The following is a 20,077-nucleotide window of genomic DNA, read 5'->3' as shown; positions in this document are numbered from 1 at the left end:
AAGCCCTTAAACTTTTCTCTTACAAGCATGGTTTTTCAAAACTTGGCTTAGCAAAACCTGCAAGCTCATCCATGGAATTTCCATGCATACAATAACCCAATATTCAAACTAAATGAAGATCAGCCTCTCTGGCTCAATTCTTGGCCACTCAAATGTCTCCTTATTTCCTATGCTGCAGGAGATGGATCTCATTCATCTGCTGTTCTGGAAATTTCCTCTTCATTTAAACACAGAACAAGTCCATTTATCCCTCCAGACATTCATCCTTTCATTTCAGCTTTGATTTCTAAAGCCATTCATTTACTATCCTCCTTGTTCTACCCCTCTAGTATGTTTAGTTAAACCAAAAAAAAAGCATGGTATATTTCTTAAAAGGGTTCATCGGGTGCATAATTTCATAACTTTAATTATTTATTACTTTAAAAAAAAGTAGTGATTTATAAGCGTAACTTATAAAAGAAATAAGAATAAAAGATAAAAATCAGGTATTGATTGGGAGCAGATTTAAAATTAATTATCTGCACCAGAAGTAAAGGTCAGAGTGGACGCATATGCTCATAAAGAATACAAAACCTGGTCTAGATTTTTTTTCTGAATTATTTTTAATATAAATTTTGTATTTCCTCCATTCTGAAAACATGGGAGAAACTTTTTACTGCCCTTTATTGTAGTTCATTATATTATTTTTATTGTTAGCTTTCTTTCCTTTTTCTTTTTCATGAAGTGACTATATAAGTAATCCCAATTTTGTATTTTCTTTTCTGGCATATTTTACAGAGTATAGTCTCAGAATTTTTCCTGTAAATGCATTCTCAAAATAGAGTACATATAGGTGATGGCAGGGATAATACATGTTCAAGGAATCAGAGTCTAAAAACTCTTATTGATTACATAAATATTACTATCTTAAGCAGCCCACAGGACTATCTATGTCAGTGAGCAAAGGCATGAACCTAACTATGCAGTAATTAGACTATGATAATAACGTATCGTAGGTCTTAAATTATTTTCTTACAGTAAATCTAATGATGATGCAGTGAGATTTTATTAGATAGATATACAGACAAATGTAAAACTTTTCTAAACTTATACCTAATAACATGTCTACTAACACTGGCAAACTGCTCAGTAGAGTATCCGCTAAGTTAAGTCTCGGTTTGAAATAGAGTTACGCATTTATTATTATGCTGTTCAATTACTGTGCCTTACTGAAGAGAAAGGCATCAACATATTTATTTAATAAATGGAATAAGCTTTCCACTTAACATGATAGCAATTATTTGAGAAATTTATATGCTTCTGTGACAAGATACCAATTCAAGAAAATTAATAGACCGGCTGCTTCTATCTGGCTTATATATATCTGTTAGGAACTGGCACTGCTTCAGCAAGCAGGCAGCACTGCATTGATTACATTTGACAGGTGTGGCTTGTGGATGAAATGGCAAAATTAACTAAAGGATTCAATGAGGAACTTGGTATATTATACAATGTGACTGTTCTTATTTGTCTTTTGCACTTTTCTTTTAGCTTTTTTTTTTAAAAAGAAGTATCTACTGGCATATTACTAACTCAGATTTTTCATTAAGCAAGAAATATCTATTTCCTCACCTCTTTGAGTTTTGTCAGAAGGTTATTTTCTGCTATATGCCACATTTTCTTCTACTTTTCTACTATGTGCTTGTATTATAAACACATCATAAATACTACTCTTTATAAATATTTTCAACTTCTTGTTGATTCTTTTTCACAGTGACAAATACATAAAACGAGAATGATGTTTGCATTTCTTCTGTGTAGTACTTTCTGTACGTGAACATGAACTGTACATTTTATTTTTGTGAAACACCAGGGCGGAATAATAGAGGGGTAGCCTCCAGAGTAGATATATGCTTTCCAGTTGTAGGAAAAGAGAAAGTAAATTAGATTGCTGTTTTTCACAGGAACACCTCTCATTGGTCTGTAAAGTCATCTGCTATAAGGTTTTAATGCTTTTACAAAAAGCATCTAAGAAAAGTTACACAATTTTGACTGACTCTGTCATTTTGTGACATTGTAATTTGATGGGTGTTGCCATCAAGGATTTTAACTGTCCTTGACTAAAATGACCGTCAAGAACCTATGTGGCAGTATATCAGTTCAGCATTCTAATTACATTTTATAAATAAATAACTGGGGAGCACGTGCCTTCTATTTACTGCCGTTACATGATATGGTGTTATTATATAAGGATTTTTTAACTTCTATATTGTTATAGAGACAAGGAAGTGATGTATTATTAGCTTCATAATATTTTACTATTCATTTTTAAGACTTACATAGGTAGTGAAATTGGAATACATTTTGTATTAACGGGTCCGTATCTGCCTGAGATAAGGTAATTAATCTCTGAGAATCTCAGAGCACTCAGTGAAATCAACACTTCACAAAAACTTTCTTGTATAGGAAAAGTATGTTTAGTTACTCCTTTTATAACTGAAAGAAAAAAAAAACAACTTAGTATTCATGTACCTGTGATAGGCTAGGGACACAGGACAAGCTGTGTAGTTGGAAATAATATGTTTTACTAGAATAATTTGTTATAGTTAGAAAAAAGTGGATGATTTTTTTTCTCCCAACCCCTTCTTCAGATCTGAAATAGAATCTGCAAACTTTAAAGTTCAATAAAAGTTAAGGTCAAGAGCGTAGGAGTTAAATTAGAGAGGGAGCAAATAAATGTCTGTTGGTAGTTCATGGAACCACCTGTGGAAAAGAGAGAGCGACAAGAAAAGGATGATGTTAGCCGTTATCTTACAGGCAGCAGACAGAAACACACAGTTCAGAACAATTGGAATAAAACGGAGTGTCTGTGGAGAAGAGGTGAAGGAGATTAACAAGCAATAAAAGCAAGTATGAAGAGACATCTTTGCTCAGGCTCTGAACTGTTCTTTCCCTCCATACCTAGCCATGGTTTAGGATGTAGTTCGCTTCCAGGGACACCTCTCAAAGGGAAAGTGGGTGAAATTTCACTATCATGATTTTGTTTGTTGAACATAACCTCAAAATACTATTGCATCAAGTTTTGTATACAATGTCCCCATATGCCCTCATGTGACAATTCACAACACAGTACATGTACCCTCAGCTTCATGCCATCAAAATGTAACTCCACTGAACTGCAGAATAGCCCTTTACCATTTCAATATTGTCTCACTGCACTGTTTCTAGCAGCTGAAAACTGCTACAGCTTAAGGCGCCACGAAGTTTTGTTAAGTCCAACAGCAATAAAACAAGAGCTCAGCTAGCAAAGTGATCATATAAGCACAAATGCACATGCCTTACCCATTCACTATAAAACACACTTCACACACCATGTAGGTAAGATCTAGTTCCAGAATGTCTGTCTTCCAAACCTGAGATTATTCACTACAATTCAGCAAGCGCTTTTACTTTTTCATGTTTTGGCATTGAAGTAGTCTTGGACAGAGGGGGGGATGTAATATTGGTTCCATACCTATTTTAGATTCAGCTAAATACTTCAAGAAGAAAAACACATTTTCGTATTTATGTATGTTCATTGCAATAATGTGTTATGAACTCTAAAGCTATTGCATGTTTTTATGTGGTTCATAAAACCCCACAACTTAGAAGCTGACATTGAAAATATTTAGCATATTTGTTTTCTATTGATATTGCACACATTTTGATATGTGTTTTATATTAAGAGATAGATAGACCAATATCTCTTAAGAAGTCCCACATCATTAAAAGCTAATAAATGAAATACAGTATATGCTTAGTATTAAATTGCAAACTTACTGTACTGTGTGTCCAACAGCCACTTATTTTCCATCTTTGCTCAGCTGTGTCAGAAATCCTCTCAAAAATGGTGTCTTTACAGGTGTCAGCATATGTAGTCACTATACATTCTAAAAGTAAAGATTGGAGTTTTTCCTTCTAATAACAGAGATTAAACAAGTATAGAAAAAATTAGCTTTCTGTCAGACAGGGTTACTCACAATTGTATCATGAAGCTACAGGAATATTCCTGAATAAGAAAATCAGACAGTTGACAGGACTACTGCCAATGGTAAGTAGCACTAATGGAAGAAACAGATGATTGAGATCTTAAAATTATACTGAAATATTATGTATTCTAATTCTACCTACCTTTAAAATGAAAAATAGCATTAGTTTATACAATAGAATAGCCAGTTAGGGGGAAGCTGTAGCACCCAGAATGTTTTTCTTCTTTCTTTGTCATTTTCCTTAATAAAGAAAGGGGTGAGATTTTAAGTTCCCATAGAAGGGGTTTGCTACTTAATAAATAAAAAAGGAAGGAAATGTAATACAAATGAAACAATCTGAATCAGATGTCATACAGAAATCTATATGTTAATATTGAGAATATTTCCTGCAGAAAATGTAAATTATTTTTAGGTACTCCCCACAGGTAAAGGAAAAAAATACCACAGAAGAGGTGAATATTTTGCATCAATTAGTAACATAACACTGTTACTTACAAATCATAAAACAACTGTAAATGTGCTAGAGAGATTTCAAATTTCATGATTAGATCTCTATCCATATGATATAGGTGCTTGAATACGACTGTTGATTAAAATATAAGGAGAATTTCAATAATGAGATAAACACATTAGGTCTTCAAAGAGATAAAGACATTAGGTCAGCAATTACTGCTATTAGGAGTAAACTGGTTGAACTACCCAAACTGTGGAACAGAAATTCTGTTTGATAGACTCTGTTGGATGCCCTGAAGATAGCGTGAGACCCTAGGAAACTTTGCTCCAGCGCTCTCAAATAAAAAGTCAGCAATGGGCTAACACATTCTTTAACAACATGAAGCTCTCTTAAACATCTATCATCAGAGAATTCATGAGCTAGAAGAATAACACTAGAACAGGGCCTCAGAGATATTTTTTTTTTCTGAATATTAGCAAGTAAACAGGTGGAAAAGAAGTGAACAAATGGATTGACATAGTTCATAGTGAGACCTCTACATCTACACTCTGTGAGGTTCAGCAGCTTTACTTTGAACTACATTTAGTTTCACCATGTTTCCACCGTGCCTGTTCGTGTTCCACAGCTATTGAGGCATCACTGACTGGTTCAGACTGTTACCTCTGCATTTTAGGGTGGAGATTATTTAGTAAGCATTGGATTTGCAGTTTTCATTTTAATTTCCTCAGAAAGGAATTTATTTCAGAAGCACCAAAATCACTTTGTGAGCAACACACATTGAGGGAACGATAAAAAAAACCACGCTACTACTCCAAACTAAAATGGGAATACAGGCTTACATAGTGTAGGTGCTTCATTTTTATTTGTCAATTAAAAGGAAAACTTAGATGAGGGAATAGATTAGAACAAAGCCAATGTACATATGCTGTTATTTAAAAATCTTGCTTTAAGACACTGGTCAAAGGTGCAGATGAAGCAGAGTAAGTCAGCTGCCTACAGATGGACATATCTAGTGTGACTGGTAATTGTAGGAGATGGTGTCTAACTCCCAGCCTAAGACTCAAGATAAAAACACTGTGGCTTCTCGGAAGATAAAGGCAAGAGGCCTACCATGCAAAAGGATGCATCACACAGTAAGAACAGACAAATTAACCTGAAAGCCACGTTGATGAAAATAGTACATTGTTTGGTACTGCTTAATGGAAGCTTGTGAGTTCCCCATTTAAGTTTCACATGGCACACTACCATAAGATAATAGATAGCTTCAAAGAAAAATAAAAAACAGTCATTCACTCCAGAGACTGCACTTGTATTATAAACAACAAGAGAGCACTGCTTGGGCAGCTTTAATAAATGGTAAACAAGCTCTAGGCGTGAAGTAGCTGTGTATGACAAGGATGAGTGAATAGCATGTATGAAAGAAGGAAAGTCAGCCGTGTTCTTATGAACACGGTGCCAAGATGTTCAGAGCTCCTAAGATATCACACATTCCAAAAATACTCTTTTTTCAGAGAACCACACGAATATAAATCCCCACTGACTACTCTTCATGGCTTGCATATGATTTTGTTCTTGTTTTTCCTATATTTTAATCAGACCCCAATCCTTTTCACCATGTCTTCTTCACATATGCTCTAATTCTTACCTAGGCCTGATCCTACCTCCTTTCTTTCTGCAATTTGCCATATTCACCTCCAGGACAAGACTTTTTCTATGCAATCAAGCTGGTCTTAACCGTTGTCCTATTTATCAGTTAATCTTTTTGTATATCACTCTGACTAACACTCAAGGAAAAGCTTACATCCCTTTTGGTTAACAAACTCATTTAGTTAGTCAAATACTTTTTTTTTTTTTTTAAATTTGAAAATGTTATCTCTTGACACGCATAGTGCAGATATTTTACACCTACACCCAGGTAGCTTATGTTCTGTGGTAACAATACAGCTGTCCTATGCATGGTGACAGTTAAGTCATCACTGGAAATTTAACTGAATTATGAAACCCACCCTCAAATATGCTATGGAAGGAGGGGAGAAAAACACCACAATGAATTTAACTTCCAGAAAAAGTAAAGTATCAAATTCAAGTTGGAAAAAAAACCAAAAAAGCTTTTCAGCTCTTTAGTGAAAATAAAATTGCTATGTATAACAACTTTAAAAAAAAAAAAAAAAGCTGAAATCTAATTTTCCAGTTAAATCTTTCCATTGCAATGGATAATAAGTGACTAGAGAAGTAAGATTCAATAGCACTTGGGTTTTCACGTGCCTACAGCAACAGTTTAGATGCAGCTTTGTTTCTTAATTCACTTAGATAATTTTGAAATGTTTTACTACATTTTTATGCTGCGATAAAACACTTTTAAAATTAATAGTTAGTTTTCAATGAAATCTAATCTCCTAAGATTATATTCTACTAAGAATAAATAAATAAGAGAATGGTAAGAAGCAGATATTTTGAAATAAGAGTTCCAAATTAGATGTGTAGGTAGAAGACTGATACCCTGCATTTTCTGTATACTTTCAGAATTATAATAATCATAATCTTAAGAAAATATCCTTTATCTGAAAAGACATCATGTTTCCAGGAACAGTTTCTCAGTGTCAGGTGATATTATTTCGTCCATGCCTTATTCTTGAGCACACTTCAGGCTGTACTTCTGAGAACTACATTAATGGCATGCTATCACCAATTGAATCAGAAAACTCTGAAGTAGAGCTATGCTGGCTATTAAATTATCAATTAATCATTTTTTTTCCAGTTTGGCACAGTTCCATTTGTAATCAATGAACTCCTTTATTAACTCAGGATTCAAGGCATATCACTACTTCTGGGCTTTGTCTTATTTTTCATTCCCATGTGAAAGACAGCTGATAGAATTAGTGAAGCATGAGTCTCAGTTTTTAATCTAGGAGGGTTTTTTGTTTTATACGCAGAAGATTTCCTTTTATACTCATATTTAATAATGTTCTTTCATAACCTTTTTAATTTCCTGTTCATTTTCATGCAATATGCCATTATAATGTATTTAGTTTTGTTCAAGTGGCTTCAAGTGAGCTTATGAAGAACTGATTAGACACCTGCATATCTCTTAGCATGGCAAAACTTCCACATTAAAATAAAGCTCTCCCAGAGTTCAGTGGCCATTTATAAGTTCTCATTAAAGTAATCTGAGATTGTACTATTTCTTGCAAAAAAGTTATGATATCCCATGGATATCCCATGGATATAAACTATGACTTTCTTGACCATGTAAAGTCCTGTTGAATATTAACCCAGAAAATTTTGCATATATATATATATATGACAGTTGTCTACTATTCAGACTAATAAACATACTGAAAAGTCAAAACATGTACTTGGCTCCCACTGATTTAAGCATACAAATATGTTCAAGTTTAGATGGTTTGCATTTTGTGGGGTAGGGTGGGGTGGAAAAGAATCTGGAAAGTTCTAAGAAAAAGTAGATTTTTTAAAAAGTCATCCTTTTGAAGATGAAATTAATAATGTAATTTTCCTAAGGTTCTAAAATGTGTGTCTTGGGTCACTAGGATCTCACTATTAGCATGGACTAGTCTATCATTCTTTGTAGAGACTTCTGGATGGATCTTTGCCAACGGACGTAAAATGATAACTGGTAAGGAAGACTTCAGACTCTTCCTGAAGCTGTTCAGATGTGCTTCTACTTGTCTCTAGTTCACTCCATCATATATTGTCTCAGACCTATTTGCTCAGAGGAAAGCATCTACATAAATAAGTGGAGATGCTTTAGAGTACAAAGTTCTTAGTTAAAAATGAGCATCTCATCACAAAGGTAGACTCACTAATAATCTCTCCATCACAGATAACAGGTTATTTATTTCTACCACAGTTGGAGATGAAAATAACTTCTAAGGGTGCTAAACAGCTTAAATACATAAAATGTGGGGGAAAACCCTAGTATCTGTCCTTTTATTTTTTGTCTGTTTTACATCAGTAAAGAATACCACAGAACAACTTCCATTCCAAATCACTGGACTGTACACTAAGACTAAGAGAAGAGATGGGCTTTCAGAGAATACAGTGCACAATGCACCTGACTCTCTTCTAAAAAGGAAAAAAAAAAAAAAAAAAGATCAACCAAGTCCCAGTAGAACATCAAGCATTTTTAAAAAAATTGTTAAAGAGAAAACTGACAAGAAAGCTCTGTAACCTGTGAGATATTGGTACAGCTGCACATCATAAAAAATGTAGCTCTGAGCCACCTGCATTTGTTCTTTTCTACACGAAAATCCTCTGAAAATGTTTCCATGGAATTAAAGTTACCGTTGAAAATATTCCTTTACCCTAACAGAGCAAGCAACAAGAGCATGCAGTTAGTCTGCAACTCTATCAACCACCAGAATTTTTCCTCATTTTGTTAAACCACATAACCAGAATTTTCTTCTAAAATGTGGAGAAAAGAATGCCATTTTTTATGTGCCAATGAAAAATAATCACAAGATGAGGAAAGTACCTTTTTAAAAGGTGTTCTTGGTGACAAATTACCCATATGCTTGCTTTACTTGCTATTCATCATTATTAGTTTCAGTCATATTACTTTATAGAAAAAGTAGTCAGTTTGCTTTAAAATGCTTAGGTACCTGAAGTAAAATATACTTCTTTAATTTTACCCTAAAAAAGGGCTTTCTTGGTAAAAAATAGTCATTTCTAATGGTCTTTAAACCTCTGCCATAATGAGCACAAATATAAGATTTACTGAAGACACAATTAAAATAGTATGACATCTGTTTGTTCACTAATACTCCTTACCATTATTTCTTTCTGTTACAGTAACTATGTAAAGCTTAAGGCTCTTCACACAATCAAAAAGAGGCCTGTCCCACCCATTTAATATTGTTTTAATGTAGACTAGTTTTGATAGTTACCCACTTGTTAGATGTTCTGTAATTTAGGATGTTGGGAAAATAATTTAACTTGTCTAAAGTGTAAATTGAAAAAGAATTCATCTAAGTCACATGGCTTGAACAAAGTTCTTCTTATATTTATTTTCTAGTTTAATCTACCATTTGTTAGGAATGGGATTCTCTTCATAAACAGGAAAGAGGCCATTAGTCTTCTGAAAAGCGAAATGAGTTGCTGTCCAGTTGGCTGATCAGATGTTTGCTTTGATTTCTATTCATCAGCTTTTCATTTTTTCTTGTCACACAGTGATCAAGGTCTACAGACTCTGAAAGCTCTTTCTATAAATTGTCCAAAATGATCTGGAATGAACTTCTATTCTTTTTAAAGTTTTCTATACTATGAGACAAGCCAATGTAGGATAAGCAATTATACAAAGTAATGTGTTCAAATAAGCCATGAAATTTATACACCCATGCTCTTCAGATTTTCAGGTTAACATCCACTGGGTTTAGGTTGGGCAGGCATAGCTAAAATTGTGTCAGAGCTATGGCCTGTAGTGTTAAAAAAAAAGCAGAACATCCAAATTTCTTCCACTATGTAATTATAAATATCAGATTATTATCTGGAAAGATATTACAGATAAAAATTAAGATAGAAGTCCAGGATTACTAATGGGTACACTTAGCAATGTATTAGTTAACTCAGAGACAAAGCATGACAGAAAAGTCTGGCTCCATATTCACTAAGTCTACTGAACAGCCAAACTTTTGCTAGAGTTTTTGCTTCTAATACAGCTTAATTCTTCTCAGAGTTAAAATTAAGTAATGTCTCAAGAATTGTCAATGGCTACAACAGGACGTATTTAGCCAGTATTTGTTAAGACTGGTGTAGTTTTGCAGTAAGAAAGAACATAAAACTGTCAATACATAAAAGTAACAGATTCAACAGAAGAGTGTTTAGAAAAAGCTAACACTCAATATTTTAAAATAAAAAATTGTCAAGAATAAATACATTTTAAGAATATTTTCATGTCAGGCAGATTACAGAATTAAATTTAAAATGTTAGAGGTTATGGAAATAACTAAAAATACTATTAGATATTAATTACTCTAGAATTATTTACAAGGCAAAAGCTAGATATGCATAAACATGTTTTAGTCTTTGACAGCATATCATATGTTAGTAGGGATTAAAGTGGTAAAATGCACACTTAAAACTGGCATTTCAGAGGATGCAAATTTTGCAGTCTGTTTCATAGACTGTCTTAACTTTTATGAACCCTATGCACTGCACAGTTGGCAAAGTACAGTACTGGAATGCAACTTGAGTAATTTGAAACCAAATATGAAAGCAGTGGACATACCACTGCAGTAAGCTCTGCTTTTCAAGATGGGTCTTGGAGAGACACCACAAAACTGTGAATCGCAGCAGTTCTAACTAGTGGATTAGCAGCTGGCCATCAGAGGTTTAAAGTCTATTCAAACAAGGTAATGATTAATTGGGAGAAAAGGACAAGTAATGAGAATAAACTAATGTAAAAGTATTGAAAAGTAGGTATGTGAATATTTAACTGTTGACCATTTTACACCTAACTGTCAATTGAATCTGAAAAAGGTGCTTACAGACTGTAAGGACATGAAAAGGAAAATAATCTCTTTTCATAACAGGAATTTTCACCTTTATAGATTATGCAGAAATACCATTAGCAATTTTTGTATAACCTCCTAAATGAGAGGTGAGGTATAGCTGAAGCCAAAATTATTTGTCTAAAATTTGATCAGCAAGCTTTATAATTTTGGAAATAGACGATCTTTAAAGTCCCCTCCAACCCAAACCACTCTATGATTCTATGATTTTAAGAGAAATCACCCAGCAACTTTTCAGCCATTACACAGAACCTTCCAGTACGAGAGAGATGGACATACTGGAAAGAACTCAATCAAGGGACACAAAGATGATGAAGGGACTGGTGCATCGCTCATATGAGAAAAAGTTGCAAGAGCTGGGGCTGTTTAGCTTGGAGAAGAACAGGCTCCATGGGGATCTTATCCATGTATTTAGATACCTGACAGGACAGCATACAGAAGATGGAGCCAGACACTTCTCAGTGACAGGAGAAGAGGCAATGGGAAAAACCTGAAACACAGGCGAATCCAATTAAGCATACAAAAGACCAACTTACTGTGAGGTGGTAAAACACTGGCATGGGTTTCCCAGAGAGACTGTGGACTTACCACCTGTCACGGAACCACACAAACTAGGCCAGTCCAGTTAACAAACAGTCAAACCAAAAAATATTTATTTTACAAGATGGAAGGGGAAAATCTAAGTTTTATTCTAACTGAAACCACTCTGGCTCCAACAGACATTAACAATCCACAGGTTCAGGATGTCGGTCAGGAAATTAGTACTACATTGCTGACCTAAGAGCTCCTAAGGTTTATGGTTGATAACCCAAAATGAGCAAAGTCACTCACTCATGTAAGATGAGGTCTCTCAATTTGTACAGAAGATGAATCGCCGGTGGCATCCCAACCCACGGGGAGAGCCTCTGACCACAGACCCACTGCCCTGAGGGAGACCAACTAAAGATGGCGCTCTCACGGGACTCCATTTATACCCAATTCAAATCTAACCTGTGGTCATATGTGGTCACGTAGGTCCCTATTGGCCAAAGACTTCAGCTTTGTCTCCTGTCAACTGAAGCTGCCAATGCCCTGCAGGCATAATTCAAACTGTGGTGGGAAGGTTTTCCCACGGGGCGGGAGCATCTGCCACACCACCCTTGGAGATATTCAAAACCCAACTGAACACAGCCCTGAGCACCCTGCTGTAGCTGACCCTGCATTAAGGAGGGAGCCTGGACTAGATGATCTCTAGAGGTTTCTTCCAACCTCATCCATTCTGTGATTCTGTATTATTTTCAATAGAATATGTATGCTTTAGGCAGCAAGAATATACAGAACTAACATTTACTCTGAGCATGTTGACAAAGGCTGACTAGAGAAATGTCCATGATTTTTGTTCATATGTAGGATAATGAATAACGAGTATATCACAAGGCTATTCAAATACAGTGATAAAAATCTTCATATGTCAAGGACAACTTTTCATCAAACTCCCTGTGAATACAGCACTATAAAATGTTGCATTATATGGGCTTGGAAACTAGCGACACTCGCTACTATATTCCACTGTTTAACAGGTGTGAGATGTGCACGTAAGAGTCTTTTGTCTGCGGGCACTGATTTTCAGAATTACAATCACTGGTGTGCTGAAGGATAATTATTTATAAGAAAGGGCAGGAATTATCATATTGGTCATGTATCTCCTATATGACCTATTCTGTATCACACAGCATGATTTCATATGCCAAATATTAAATGCAATGAGCTGGAAAGGTTGCTTGCAGCTATCAATGCCAGTAAGTTATCCCTACAACATGTTTTCATTGTCCTAATAATCAAAATGACAAGGATAACTGGTTATACATACAGTACATTAACATACTTTGATGTCATCTCTTATGCACTGCCACTGATTTGCAAGCCTCTATCAGATTATGTACACAACTCCCAAGGATGCCACGTGCTTATGAGTAATCATGTGCTCAAGCACGTCACTGCTTTTGAGCATTAAGTCTCTGCAATGTCTCCAGTGCAGCACTGTGCAGAGACCCCCAAGGATGTCCTGCATGAGCTGGAATGCCTATATTGCATGATAACGCCATATATGAGAAACTGAAATAATTAACTCGGTGTCTGTACATGGCTGTGCAGCTTCTGGCTCAGTTCTTTGGGAACTGTAGCTTTCGTATCTCTACCCAGCCTGAAGACAACATAAGAAGAACAAAAATGTTGTGACCACCTAGCCCCACCTGAGGTGCAAGAGGTGGAGAACGGTTTGTTGACAAGGTCCATCAGTCAGCAGAAATGGCTTTGACAGTTGTTTGGACAACATCCAGAGTTTTCACTGATGAATAAAACAGTGTTTAAGAGCAAAAGTGGAAGAAGATCCACACTCAACTAAATGCCAAAATTGCCATTCCTGTTTGGGAGTGTCCTGACTAGTTCTCTCCTAGGCTGGAGGTTTTCAGGGGGAAGAGCAGAACAGGGATGATTGCCAGAAGCAATTTGGACAAGACCCTGCCAAACTTGATTATCTCAAGTTCTGATGTGTATGAGTTCTACATAGTCACTCAAAAGTATCCCAATTTTGACATAAACAATATTTGACTGAGCTATTCAAATTATCTTTCCTTTGCTGTAAATTAAAAATATTAATTTATTAAAATATAATTTCTAATAAATATGATTATATTTTGTATTATAAGCTATTAATTATAGCATTAGTTATTAAATTAATCATTTAAATAGAATTATACTTACAATATTATATTTAGTTTATTTATCTGTATAAATACATTGGAAAATTATTGGTGAAAGAAATATAGGAAGATAAGATTTACCAAATAGGATGAAAGAAGTGTCAGCTTCATACTGCTGAAAAGAAAAATGAACTACAGAGGAGAGTTGAATTTCTGAGACAAACAGTGCTTGTCAGATCTTTGAGAGACAGGTGTGGAAAAGGGGGAGAGGCAGAAACATGGAGGACTGTATTTTACTCCCATCTGTCATAGAGGAATATATAGACAAAATGTAGAGAACTGTCTAGAAATTTAGTTCTCCTCTTCCCATCTACCTTTAGCCTAGTTTACCACTGAAAGAATGATCTAGCCTCCACAAAAGTACATTTATTGGATGTCAGCATCTGTTAGCTCCAATAACAAAACTCCTGAGTTTTTTTTCTATAAGAAGAACTAATGTTAAAAAAAAAAAAAAAGAAGAAATAGTTCTATAGGAAACCCTGTCCAAAGCTCAGGCTCACTTGCTGCAGGACTGTCATAACCCCCCATCCTGATCTCGCTGCATTGACTGACAGTTTCACTCTACTGCAAAAAAACTCTATAGAAGGTACAGGTGAACCTTACTGTATTGAAATGTAATTTTATTATTTTAGAGAAAGATTTACCCAGAATTTTTTTTCCTCTAAAGAATTGAGATTTTTATAAAAAGATTTCTCTATTAAACATTCAACAGCTAACAGGAATTTCACTATTTTTTATATTTTTCAAACTGTCCTTTATTACTTTTTTCCCCTCCAAATTTATTTATTCAACACCTTCAGTCATTTCTCTTGTAAATAAGTTAAAAATCTATCACAAAGTAGCAGTTCATTAGCTGAATTAGAAGAAAAAGAAAGGAAATCTAGAGAGAAAAAACCTCCAATTTGGAAGAGAAATGCAAGCCAATGCTTTACTAGTGTCATTTCTTTGTCACATTTAGCTTGAACACGTTCCCTTTAGATGGGAGGCCAGTAAAAGAAAACAAAAGAACCTTTAATGAAAAAAGGTCTTCAATACTTCACCTACAGCTATGAGAAGGTAACTAAAACTACAGATCCTAATTTTCTATTTAGACTTTGAAGCACTTTCTGTTGCAACAGAACTCAGAATGATACCACTGTTTTTACTATGCTAGCTCTAAATAAAAATATTCATTTTTTTCTGAAGAGCTGGTTGTATTAGCAAAATGAGACTCTCTTTTGTGTACAGAACTATAAAACCTTATTATATATTAAATTATTTAAAATAAAGTAGGCCTTTTGAGGCATATTTTGTGGCTTACTTATTTATTTATATGCACACTTACTCAACTTGTCAAAAAAACACTCAATTCTTATTTAACCAGAACAGAGCTTCCAGAATGGGGAGGATAACCCAGGGGAAAAAAAAAAAAAAAAAAAAAAAAAGAAGTACAGATTAGGCCAGACCCATAAATTAAGCTAGACAAAACAAAAGTGAAGATATGATTGGGGTGAAGATGAATGACGTTTGCTGGTCTCCCAAACCTAGCATGGACATCAACTGCAAGCCCCTGGATCACAGCATATGGCTGCCCAAGGTGCCTGCTTGGGCTCCAGACTGTGATGACTTAGGTATCTGCATCCAATGCAGATTTATCTGCAGATAATCAAACGCTGACTGCATGTAATTCCCATTACCGTTAGAAAAAGAAAATTAGGTCATCTATTATTAGCAGAATATACACCTAACTATTCCAATAATGAGAAATAACAAAGTTGATAAGTAATATTAAAATAATCTTTGGGTATTCCACTATAAAGGCATAATTTGCTGTCTAATTCAGTATGCATATTTACAGTTATATATTAAGGACTCCAGAGGATTTTAGCTCCTGCCAGATTAATTGAATGCCAAGCATCTGCCAACAATCAAATCTGTTAGAAAGCCTCTTAAATAGCCCAGGAATAGAAGAAGGTAAGATAACACTGTAATAATAAGTCTAATCTCAAAGGAAGGAAAGGCAATAGAAAGGCAACAACCAATTTTGGTTTGATTAAAATTTTTCAATTTACATATAATCTAAAGGTTATAATTCTGTTTTCATTCATACTTGGTGGCAAGCTTCATAAAATACTCTAAAATAGGATAGATGTCATTCATTAATTACTGAATGCCAACCAAAATAATTCTGTCATAGAACTACTTTACCTAAACAAGGACATATAAATTATGTGAATCTCATCCAGCCCTTGACAATAAACTTTACACTTTAATTTTCTTTACATATGATTAAAGACTGGCAAATCTTTTAAAAAAAGATCCCAAATGGTGTAATGTTAGTAGCTTTTCTGGAGAGATTTTTATCTGCAAACTGCATCTCCATTCAAGGTACTTAAAAAACACTTGAGAAAAATAACTAAAACATGTTTCTGAAAAAAAAAAAAAAAAAAAATAGAGTCTTATACTTTCATTTAGAGTTCCCCTTTCAAAGGTATTTCTCATTGTAAATAAGTTTTTCAGTGCAGAGTGTGCTCACCTTTTTTACCTTCAATTGAATCCATTTTGGTCTGAAAATTTTAATCCCTAAAATACAGCATTTTTTCTTAGTATCAAGTACAAATATGTATATTCTAAACATGACCTTTTAAGAGAAAATGAAATGCTGCAAGCTTATCATCCATGTGAGAAGCAGATCTCATATGACCAAGGGATGACAGCATTTCAAACTGAGTTTCTTTAACTTCATCTACTGTAAGCGGTCAAAGCAAGCACCTCATAGAATGAAGTCCTTTAGTCTCTCACCACCTATGAGGACAGTCTGCAGTGATTTTCACTGCTCAGGTAATTCCTTCACTTAAATCAGGATTGACTATATATGATGATAACAGATGTTAATTAGGAAGCTCTGACACATAACACCTTTTAAGTTGTGGTTTTGATAAAATGAGAACTGAATGTATGGGACACAGACATTTCTTGTGATCTGTTCAAGCAGAAATTAATTTCCTTTTAGGTGAAAAACGGATGAAAACTTTATCCCAGCCCATATTTCCAGTACTGAGGCCATTTAGCTTTTGTCCTTTACCATCTGCTCCTACACAGCCCTTTCCCAGAATGCAATCTTATTTTCAGAAAACTATTATTCATCAAAATACCTCAAAATTAAAATAATAATACTAACAACCAACCATATATCATTATTGTTTAAAATACTAGAATAGCAGGCCAGCACTGTATAAGCAACCCAATCTTACCTCTCAAGTCAAGCATGGATTAAATGGAGGGAGGAAAGCAGTCTCCTAAAAATGCATCCAATCTCTGAACTAAAGCATAGAGCCCTTTTACTGATGAGTTAGTAAAGAGTATCCTGCACTTTGAATCCTTGTAATTAGAACAGACCTTCCTGTTTGCCCAGAGCAAAAGCAGCTTCACCAAATTAGGTGCATACTGTAGAAAGTGATGTTTCTAAAAAAAAAGATGCAGATGATGGAAGACAAGAAAATTTCACCAGGTTGGGGTGAGCAAGCACCTCTGAGGTTGGAACTGACTGATTATTGAACTGACAAAAAAAAGCAGTCTCTCGTCCATAAAATTTTCACTGAAAATCAAAGATTTTCCCACCTTATTTTTAAACAACCCCAAGGAAGTTGATATACATAAAATACAACAAACCCTTGTGAAAACTGAACAAAATTCAGCATTTCATTATATCATTAGTGATTGCTCTATAGGAGAAAAGATATCTCCTTTGTTAACTGGAACTAAAACAGAAGAGCTTCACTGTATAACATAACAAGACATTTATATGAATTTCAGTGCGTCAAATAATTAAAACACAAGGCTTTACAAGATGGTAGAAATCATTGCTTAGGTATGGGTGCTTTTAATCAGAATAAGTCTGTAAAACAAAGGCTTATTGAGCAGATACATGCAATCAGTAAAATGAGCCCCTGAAGCATAACACCCTCTGAGAAATCACTTGCTCTCATCATAAGGAGTGAAATAATCCATGTTTGTGGACACCGTGTTGCATCAAGCCTCCACAGCTTTACTTGTGCCTGGTCTCTCAGAGAGCAGAGAACTGGAAACGTGCTGTCAGCAAGGGCCAAACTGCTGACAGAGCCAACTGCTAGGGAAACACAGCTCAGGCTGCTGTCATAGCTATCAGAATGTATTTTCCTTTACATACACACACACAATAATGCTTTCTGAAAAAACATATTCAACATGGTCAGAAATCTCTGCTGGGGTTCGCATCTCACTGAAGGAGCAATTGGTGGAAGGATACGCTACAGCTGGTGCCTGTGCTAAACACATTGGCATCAGAAACTGCCACAGCTCGGTGGTGGCATCACATATCACTGTGTTCAGGAATGCACAATAATTGTCATCTTCCAGTGATCTGATCCAAAAGACGTAAGTCAGCAACACAGAGTAGTTCCATGATGGCAAGGAAGAAATGGATTAAAATTCTGTACTATTAAGAAAGTGGCATCTATTTGAGGGAGAAAATCTAAAATTCACCTTGATCTCTTTGCTGATATAATGATGCAGAAGTTGACATTAAAAAAAAAAGGAAAATGCTGATTCCTGGCTTAAATATAAAAATAAAACATATTACTTGGCAGCTCTAAAAGTGCAGGAAATCAAAATTCTTTCTTCCTCCTGCTTATTTGAAGATTAGAGACTTCACATATTCCGTAGTACTGCAGGGTATAAAAAGCTATGTTATCTTAATGCAAAGCTTCAAGTTCATCATGCGAATATGAACTTTTGTAAAGCTGAGAATGGAATTAAACCATAGAGATATCTGTGAAAAATACTTTGTTTACTGTTTAGATATATGGGCCATAGATCTAATTCACTGAAATATCTTGCACAAAACATTATTTACAACTACAAAGCATGTACAGTTCAGAAATCCCAAAAAGAGAAAGTCAGCATCATTGCTATATACTTGAACAACAAAATCTGGAAAGTTACAGTGTTGATGCCCTCATCAGTAGAAAATTACTGCAGCCGTGAAAAACTCATGCAGCAGTATCAAATCTGGAATCTGATTATTTCCTCTATTCTCCCAATCTTTGCCTTTTGTTTCAAACAACAATGAAAGTCACTGAGACCACTCACTATGACAACAATATTGTAATAAAATTGAAAGAAAGTCAGACCCAGAAAGCTAGCTCGGCTGTTCACCAGCCTCTGAAACATCTAGTATCTTCACAGAAAACTGCCCATGTACTGGAGATGCAAAAGGCAGAATATGGGACATTAATAGGTAGGGATCATTTAATTAGGTCATTGTGTTTGAGAACAGTAAGACAAATATCATATAAAAGAAACTTTAAGTTAATTCATGGTCTGTTTTCTGCCACCATTATGAAAATGTATTTTAAGATGCAGAACCCATGTTCTGTATCAAGTCATATTAGCTCCACTTTATATGCATTAACACTGGATAATCCTGTTTTTCTTGTACTCTTCATTAGTCAACATGAGATTTTATTTTAATTGGTTTGGGATTAAAGGACACTTTTCCATATTTTGAGCATTGAAAGCTGTTGCATACAAATTCCTTTAGTATTGTCCCAGACTGTCTATTCTGTCATTCATAGTAAAGGATTTTTTTAAATTATTTTATTTTTTTTTTAGGAAAGGATTGGAATGGGAAAAAAAAAAAAAAAAGCTTTAAAATGCTCTTCCATATCCTTCTTTCTCAGGACTGGAACAGACAGGCTAGAATAAACATTTTTGTAGATGATGTTAGCATTTAAATAGCCAAACAATCTTTTTTGAGATAGCAACTTCCTTCTGCTTTCTGCTGAATTTAATTCATCAAATTTCATCCTCAGGCAAAGGTCAGTGTCAAGTTTTCCTGCCAATGAATCTAACAGATAGAAGTGTCTGTAAAACCATTGTTGAAAATTGCCATAGTCAGCAGCAAATCTAGGGCTAACATTTTGGAAGATGTCAAGAACAGGGTCTAGAGATGATTAACCAGTCTTCAGACAGAGAGTTGATATCATAGGCCCACGGGCTGGGGTAGTATATAGGTAATCATGGGCTTCAATCTGGTGAATTTTATCCCCTCTGTTTCTGCACATCTCTCAAAGAAAGAATCAAAATATACCTTGCCTGGCTGTTTTTTGGAACTTTGTGCCATACTATTGGAAGTTCCCTCCAGGACCATTAACTCTAGCTGGATTTTCAGGATTTTGGTGCACAATGAAAATTACATGAGTATCACCCTACACGTTCCATTGCCTATCAAATTGCACAGAGCAGGCTCAAGCCTTCTTGATACTCCACTGTATTTTTACCTGGCTTGTTCCAGTCTCTGTATGACGAAGCAGATAGTTAAAATAGGTC

This window comes from Balearica regulorum, chromosome Z (genome assembly GCF_011004875.1).
Source record: "Balearica regulorum gibbericeps isolate bBalReg1 chromosome Z, bBalReg1.pri, whole genome shotgun sequence".
NCBI classification, from domain to species: Eukaryota; Metazoa; Chordata; class Aves; order Gruiformes; family Gruidae; genus Balearica; species Balearica regulorum.
Note: the sequence above shows the minus strand (reverse complement) of the source record.